Below are 9,008 nucleotides of genomic sequence, written 5' to 3' on the forward strand. Positions count from 1 at the left end.
AATACACCTGAAACTGCAGGAAAAAGAATGTTGTATCAATAACGCAACTCTTATTTGATGACCTATGAAAATTTTATGTAGGTTAGAATATTTTGTATAAACAAATAATAAGTGTTAGTAAATAATTGGAATAGAGGTTTTAATTTTGACTGAGTAGACATTTAATTTAAGACAATTAAAAACGGTTGACAGAATCGTCATCAATAGTAAGATTAAATCCATCAATGAAATGGCCCCACCCTACATCTCTATGCGTCCGTGTATCCATCTATGCGTCCCGTAAAACACTGGTCTGAGGCAGTCAATTCTTAGATCAGCAACATCAGCAGCTGTAGGCAGACTGATGGAACCTAAGCGCAAGCCATATACTAAGTTTGGTGATCGCGCTTTCTTAGCATCTCCCTCCGGAACTAAGATCTATAACAAGTCCAGGAGAATTCAGGTCTAAACTAAAAACTTACATTTTTAAGCTGTCGTACCCTTAAAATATATTTACCATTTCCGACAGAAAGTCCAATTATATCCAAATGCCCAATAATGTCCTGAATCCTGTTTCTAAATTTCGCTGATAAAGAATTTATTTATGTTAATTAAGTGTTGATCCCAAGTGACCTACCAGGTGAGTACGGTACTGTATATTATCTTCATATATAGTTAGTAATAACAAAGATCATTGTATAAATGTATTAAATATTTATTTAGCGCCCTTGGGGTGATTTTGCGCAAAAACGGCGCTATACAAATCATCTAAATATTATTATTATTATTAAAGTAATCTGATGCCGTCTTCATCTACATCTCTATACCAAATGACACAATCGGTATATTCGACCGGCTTTTAATAAATATCGGTACAACCAAGTATTCCGTATATTTTTGAAATTGTGATTATTTTAATCGAAAACTTCGAAATACAAATCCATAAAAAGGTACTTCTACGTCAAATTGATATTTAAAAGTTTCTCAAACAGAATGTAAAATAATGGATTTCCTTACTTACGTGTACCGATTGGCGTAAGTCATGTAAGTTAAGCATGGTCGCGTCAGACACAGCGCAGTTCCGCATTTGATTATGCTGAATACTTGGGTAGAAAATATCAGCATTAGAACTTACCAATAACTGTCAAAGGATGGAATTATAAATTTAACTGCGTGGGTTAAACAGTGAAAGAAAAATTATGTATAATTATAGTTCAGAAAAACAGGACGATACGATTGGCAGGTGACGATAGCATAGCATATGCATATATAAATAAATCACTCACGTGAGCACGTGTCTACTGTCTACAAAAATAAGGTTAGGTCAAATATAGGTTATGTAAGTAACAAAGATAATAATAAGTCATAGATTATGAAGCTTATTTCTATTATTTGATTCCAGTACAGCGTAGGGCACAATCGAAGAATCATCGATGATTAATTAACTCGATCTTTTTGACCATCGTAAAATTTCGATTCATACGACGTAAAACACGATTCTGTCAAAAATCATCACACAGTCCGAGACAATCAAAATTCACTCGAAAACGTAAATCGATTCCCAATTCGGAGAAACGTCAAAAATAACTCGAATTGCTTGAAAAACCTAATATTATTCCCGTAGTACATTGTGTTACTTACTGCCTTTGATTTTAAATCCAACGGAAACTGAGAATACGCAATTATTATTTGGTAATTGTAAAATGATTACTAAAAATATTATCTACCAACCAAAAAAGCTGCGAAAATAGTTACGTTATATGAGCGATCGATTTTCTGTCAGCAGTTAATTGCAAAGTAGTACTAACAATTTAAGTTTAAAATAAAAATTCCTACATTACAGTATTTTTTTCGGGAATTAAAAAAAAACCGTGAAAATAACCTTCGAAAATGATCCTTCAAATCAATCTTGGAAACTTAATAATAACCAAACTTTTTGCAGGACTTCACTTTAATCGAGGTAAAAAAAACGCACAACTTACTTTACACATTTGACAGCAGACACATAAAAAAGCAGTTACAAAACAGCACGGACTATTTGCCATATTATATTCACTAACGTAATTAAAAAACAAATTTCGGAATGCCCAGAAGTTCTTGCCCGTTTAGGAATAGCGAAATTCCATGTTGTTCGTACCAAGGTGCCCGATAAAGGGTTTTTAACAATCTAATGGGCAACTATTAATTTTTATATTAAACTGGTTGATGCATTGTACTTCACTGCAAATAGTTTCACCCTGTTTCCATTTATAGTAAAATAATCTTGCACTATTTTTACCCTGGCAGTTATATGTATCGTCACAAGCTTGTGATAGTTACTGGTAAGTTTTAATGCTGACTTTTCTACACGAGTATAAATCACGGTAGGTTTTCATTTTGACAGCCGCTCTTATTCCAAATCAAACCAAGCGGTCACTCTTCTTTAATTTAGACTACGGTATGCTCAAATGCTGCACTGTGCAAAATTGCACCGTGTTAAATGTAAACTAGCTTAACTTGCGCCAATCGGCAAGTTTGGCCCAAGGGAATTCACTTAGCTTTTTGTTTGAGGAACGTATTGTCAATTTGACGTCTACTTATTTTTAAATTAGTATTTTCAAGACTTTGATTCAAATAAAAACGCATATGGATTGCAGATTTTTAATTAAAAATGGTATGGCGGATCCAATACACTACAATACCTGCTCATTTAGTGTAATCCGACTAGTGTCTTAACCGTTCTCAAAAGATTTAACTTCAAGGTCACAATTCAATTAGGACAAATGTTTTTAATGCATACGCCTTCACAGTTTTTGACCGAATGTTTGAACCGATACAAAATATGCAAAGCTCACGCAATTTTAAGTTCCTTCATAACAATATTCCTTTTCAGATATGTTTCTTTGGCCTTTAACCAATTACCGATCTTCACCCCTGCAGTGTCATGGATCTATTATATTCAGATACTGTATCCATCAAGTCGGAACCAGGGCACCAGGAAGGAGTCGACGGTGAAATACCCTATACGGATAGAGATGTCGAACTCCCAGATGTAAAGAAGGAATGCTTGCGGTATGCTGAGAATACTCGCACAGCAAGTAAGTTCGGTTGTATATGTAGAAAAATCTAAATGTTCAATTCCGATGTTTGGAATCCATTTATTTTTTGAGATGTATCACAGGCAGTGCATAATACGCTTATTCAGAACCTCTTTCGCCATACGTAAGGTCGTTTGGTATTATTCGTTTTTACTTATCTTACAGAAAATTACTAAACTTATTTGGACGTGATATAAGTAACATGTATTATACATTGAAAATACATATAACAGTGTTGCAAGAAAACATTGTTCCATCTGCCATAAACAACAAAATTTCAAAATTTAGCTCAAGAGCTAACGGTTTTCCTTCTCGGGACATTGGTCCCTGAAGCGGACATCTGGGGTTCTTCTTATTTCTTTAGTGTCTTATCCAAATTCACACATATACATGGTTATTTAATGATATTTTTATTGTAAATCTTTTCTCTAAAAATAAAAATTAAGTCATGTTCAGGATCTCTGGAAGAGAGCAATCATAATAATTTGAAATGTATTTTGTGAAGTTATTGGAGGTGAATTGTTCATATTGGCATGCAAATGATCACTGTACCTACACTGTTGTTTTGGTTTTCCAGGTAGTGTTGATGTGGAGGCTGTAACCATCAAGAAGGAACCAGGACCCCGAGAAGAAGATGAAGGGGGAATTCTTTATATAGAAACTAACAAAGACCTGCCTGATGTAAAAAATGAACGCTTGAAATACATGGAAAGAATTTACCAGACAGAAAGTAAAGCCGATTTACTTTGTAAGTATCTTTACTAGTTCAGCTTCTTGGACAAGCATGATACGAAAAAACGATTAGCTTGTCCCCATTGTAACTATTCGTCCAATTATAAGGCAATGGTATAACCGCATTTGAGCATACAAAGCTTTATCATGTTCAGACTACAATTTTTCATGTTCTCAAAAGGTATATTTAAAGAACCACATGCAGAATCACATTAAAGAAATACCGTTTTCATATGACGACTGCAAAAATTCATGTTCTCGAATGGGAGATTAAAGGAAACGCATGCTGACCCACAGTGGAGAAAAACATTTTTCATGTTCCAATCGCAAATAATCATGGGCTCATAAGGAATCTTTAAATATGTTGAAAATAATGAATAATCTTATTTTCTCGAAAATTTCTTAAAAATCTTTTTAATATAAGTTTTGATAATATCTGTAGTGAAGCCACTGACATCCGACCAGTGCGATTGCTACTTAGGTTGGTACTTTGTACTAACAGGTTAAGCATTTTTTTAAAACGCTTGTTTGTCCAGTGGTACACTGGACACATATAAAACATTTATTTTATAATAATTGTTGTAAAACTCTCTGGAAAAGGGACGACTGTTATTTCATTTTAACGCGCTCGTCGTCTTCGGATTGCATTGTTGTTTATTTTTATAGGTAATATTAAAGTGGAGACTATCTTCAAGGTAGAACTAGGACCCTTAGAATAATACGGAGGGGGAATTCCTTATGTGGGAATTGACATAGAGCTGCCGGATATTAAAAAAGAATGTCTAAAACACTTTCAAAGAATAACACAGACAACAGGTAAATACAAATTCGTGCATTCTATTTTTTTTTTCATTTTTATGAATCAACGGTGCTTACACTATTGATTTATTCGTAATCTTTTTCAGATTCATTGACAGATCCGAAGACACAAACTGAAAAACTATTATCTTGTCATCATTGTAACTACTCCTGCTTCTATAAGGCAAACATAGAACTTCACTTGCGTACCCATACTGGAGGAAAACCTTTTTCATGTTCCGACTGCAAATATTCATGTTCTCAGAGGGGTCATTTGACGACACACATGCTGACCCACAGCGGAGAAAAACCTTTTTTGTGTTCTCAATGTAACTATTCATGTTCTCAGAGGGAACATTTGACTACTCATATGCTAACGCGCACTAGAGATAAACCTTTTTCATGTTGCGACTGCAAATATTCATGTTCTTTGAAGGAATATTTGAAGAAGCACATGCTAACCCACACTGGAGAAAAAAATTTTTCTTGTTCCGTTTGCAAATATTCATGTTCTCAAAGGGGGTGTTTGAACAAGCACGTGCTGACCCACACTGGAGAAAAACCTTTTTCGTGTTCCATCTGCAAGTATTCATTTTCTCGAAAGGCACATTTGAAGAGACACATGTTGACCCACACTGGAGAAAAACCTTTTTCATGTTCCAGTTGCAGCTATTTATGTTCTCAAAAGGAGGATTTGAAGAAACACATGCTGACCCACAGTGGAAAAAAACCCTTTTCGTGTTCCAACTGCAAATATTCATGTTCTCGAAAGGGAGATTTGACAAGTCATATGCTGACTCACAGTAGAGAAAAACCTTTTACATGTTCCGACTGCAAATATTCATTTTCACGAAAGGGAGATTTGACGAGACACATGCTGACCCATAGTCGAGAAAAACCTTTTTCGTGTTCCGATTGCAGCTATTCTTGTTCTCAAAGTGGGGGTTTGAAGAAGCACATGCTGACCCATACTGGAGACAAAAAATTTTCATGATCCAAATGCAAATGTTCATTTTCTCGAAAGGCATATTTGACCAAACACATGCTAAACCACAATCGAGAAAAAACATGGAAGTGAGAACCTAAGTAATGTGATCTGTATAGAAAGCTTGGTAAGCAGCTTCTAAGGCATACTTATGGTCAAGGTCAGGCAGTTTGAAATTTGGGGCTAAATAACTTGTGCATACATCATTCGCTTGCAGTTTGTCTTTACGCCATGTTGCTTGATTTGTCTGCCGTGATTTGTTCTTTTGAGTGAAAAATGATTTTTTTTTGTTTTCATCATTTCGTGTTCTAACAAAAGCGATGAAAATACTAAATCGAATAGCGGTATAACATATCGCACGCGAAAATTTGTCGTATAGTTTCTACATTATTGTATAGTATAAATTTAAATGTATTTACATGTACAACGTTTATCAATTTTAAGTAAACCTGTATATTACCAAAAGTGCTCACAGCCGAATAAGATTTTATTTTAATACAATCGTTTCACACAATTTAAGTATAAAATAGAGGTAGCTCAGTAAAGTTGCCACACAGCTGCTTGTCTGTTGGTTCTCCCTAAAATAGAGGTAGCTCAGTAAAGTTGCCACACGGCTGCTTGTCTGTTGGTTCTCCCTAAAATAGAGGTAGCTCAGTAAAGTTGTCACACAGCTGCTTGTCTGTTGGTTCTCCCTAAGTTAGAGGTAGCTCAGTAAAGTTGCCACATAGCTGCTTGTCTGTTGGTTCTCCCTAAAATAGAGGTAGCTCAGTAAAGTTGTCACACAGCTGCTTGTCTGTTGGTTCTCCCTAAATTAGAGGTAGCTCAGTAAAGTTGCCACACAGCTGCTTGTCTGTTGGTTCTCCCTAAGTTAGAGGTAGCTCAGTAAAGTTGCCACATAGCTGCTTGTCTGTTGGTTCTCCCTAAAATAGAGGTAGCTCAGTAAAGTTGTCACACAGCTGCTTGTCTGTTGGTTCTCCCTAAATTAGAGGTAGCTCAGTAAAGTTGCCACACAACTGCTTGTCTGTTGGTTCTCCCTAAAATAGAGGTAGCTCAGTAAAGTTGCCACACAACTGCTTGTCTGTTGGTTCTCCCTAAAATAGAGGTAGCTCAGTAAAGTTGCCACACAACTGCTTGTCTGTTGGTTCTCCCTAAAATTTAAGTTGTGTAAGTTTTTAATATTCTCCTGACGAAGGAAGGGTTCTTCCGAAACCGGTAGAGTGAAAATAAAACTATAGTGGTCAAAAACAAATTTATGTGTTTTTATTGGAAATTTGTAAAGTTATGGAATTGGTGATTACGATTGTTAACTCCATTTTAGCTTAAGCTCTTAATCATCGCCAATTCAAAGAATTTTTAGTTGAAATGGAGAGTGAGTACAGTGATCTTCTGCTTCATAACAAGGTACGTTGGTTATCAAGAGGGAACGTTTTAAAGCGTTTCGAATAGCTGTTTCCAGAAATCAAAGCATTTCTCCTCGAGAAGGGTATTAACTATCTAGAACTAACAGACGATAAGTGGATTCAAAACTTTTATTTCATGGTAGACGTTACGTCTCATCTAAATCAACTTAATCATAAACTACAAGGGAAAGGAAATACAATAATTTTCGATTTTAGAAGAAGTCGTTTCATTTGAAAACAAATTATCCCTCTTCGCTGAATATTTTCCAAGGGAAACATTGTTTCACTTTCCGAGTCTGCTGAAGCATCGCCAAGAAAATAATTATTTCATTGACAAACACTACTTCAAAACAACCATCTTAAATATGAGGGAAGCAATTCTCAGCAGGTTTCAGGAATTTAAAAACAGCAGAGCGACCTTAGCATTCGTCAAACATCCTCTTAATGCTTCGATAACAGATTTGAATTTTTCTCCTTTTGGCATTGACGTTGGTAACTTTGAAATACAATTGCTGGATTTAAAAAACAATGAATTATGGAGCTTTTAATTTCAACGCCTTTGTGTTGATTTAGAAATACTGGAGAAGAAAAAATGTGAGCTTAGTTCACAACACAAGTGGTCTACCTTGAAAGACCTAGAGAAGGAAGACATGATCATATTTAACGCTTGGAATAGTATTACCAACTGTTACGACCAGCTGAAAAAACTCGCTTTTTCTGTACTATCCCTTTTTGGTTCTATATATTCATGCGAACAATCTTTTTCAAGCATGAACTTTATCAAAAGTAAACTGAGAAGTCGTCTTATTGATGACAACTTGGAATCGTGCCTAAAATTAAGAACAACAACATACAAACCTGACTTACTCAAACTTTCGAAGGAGATGCAAGGGCATGGTTCGCATTAAGTATTTATTATGATTGTCATTGTCATGGTTTAATATATTTTATTTTTAATCTGTTTTTCAAATTTTTCTTTGTACAATATTTTACGTTACTTAAATCTTACAAAAGTGATCAATCAGTTTGATTGTAAGAAATTTCTCATTTTCCTGTTTATTTGTTTGTAATAAAATAATTATATCTCAACTTAATATTTTAATAGGTAATACATCATAATTACGTAATAGTGTAATAGGTACTTAATATTAAAATATTTTACTAATTCTTATAATGCTTTTGATCATAATATTCATAATGTACGATAGTAATTATTTTATTTTTAACAATGGTTAACAGATCTAGGTGTTTGTCCATAATATTATTGGTTTTGGATAATATTTGTTTTTCACAGATCTAGGTATTTGTTATAGTTCTAGATATTTGTTTTCATGTTCCACGGAGGTAGAATGACCTAACTTTAGTTTTGATTTTTGAATGAGATGCGTCATTACGGATTCTTTAATTGAATATTATTTTTTTATCATCGAATAAAATGTTAGTGTAGGTACCCGTAATTTAATAAAGTGCTGAAATTATAATAAATGTTTGCTAAATCAAAAAAAAAGAATTGGATCTTACTATTTTTTTTAAAATCGTTGTAATGTACATATTTGGCTCTTTGGCAAATAAGTTTGCCGACCTCTGCACTAGGGTGTATCGATTTTTAATTTTTTTTTTTTTTTAATAATTTTAAATTAAGTAAGATGTTTTTTGATATATATATATATGTATATATGAGAGGTTTTTTTGTATAGTTATATATATGAAGTGTTTTTTAGTATAGTTCAGTTGATTCTGTTTTAGTCTGTGTTTGATCTCAGTAAATTTTCTATTTCAGATCTCCCTATGTTAAGTATCCAGCTTTTTATTTCAGATTTAAATGTTAAAGTGTTGAGGTTTTTGAGTAATAGTGGTATTTTGTTGTAGAGTTTAATACTATGATATAAGAAGCTTTTTTGCCCAAAAGTTGTATTAGTAGTTATTTGTTGGATAAGTTTATGACCGTGAGATCTAGTGTTTCTATTGAACGTGTTTGTTGTTATTTCTTGGGTTTTGTACTTATGAATGTTCTTAACTTCTATTTCACAATATCTT

The sequence above is a fragment of the Hesperophylax consimilis genome, chromosome 17 (genome assembly GCF_061612785.1).
Source record: "Hesperophylax consimilis isolate HC1 chromosome 17, BYU_Hcon_1.0, whole genome shotgun sequence".
Taxonomy (NCBI): Eukaryota; Metazoa; Arthropoda; class Insecta; order Trichoptera; family Limnephilidae; genus Hesperophylax; species Hesperophylax consimilis.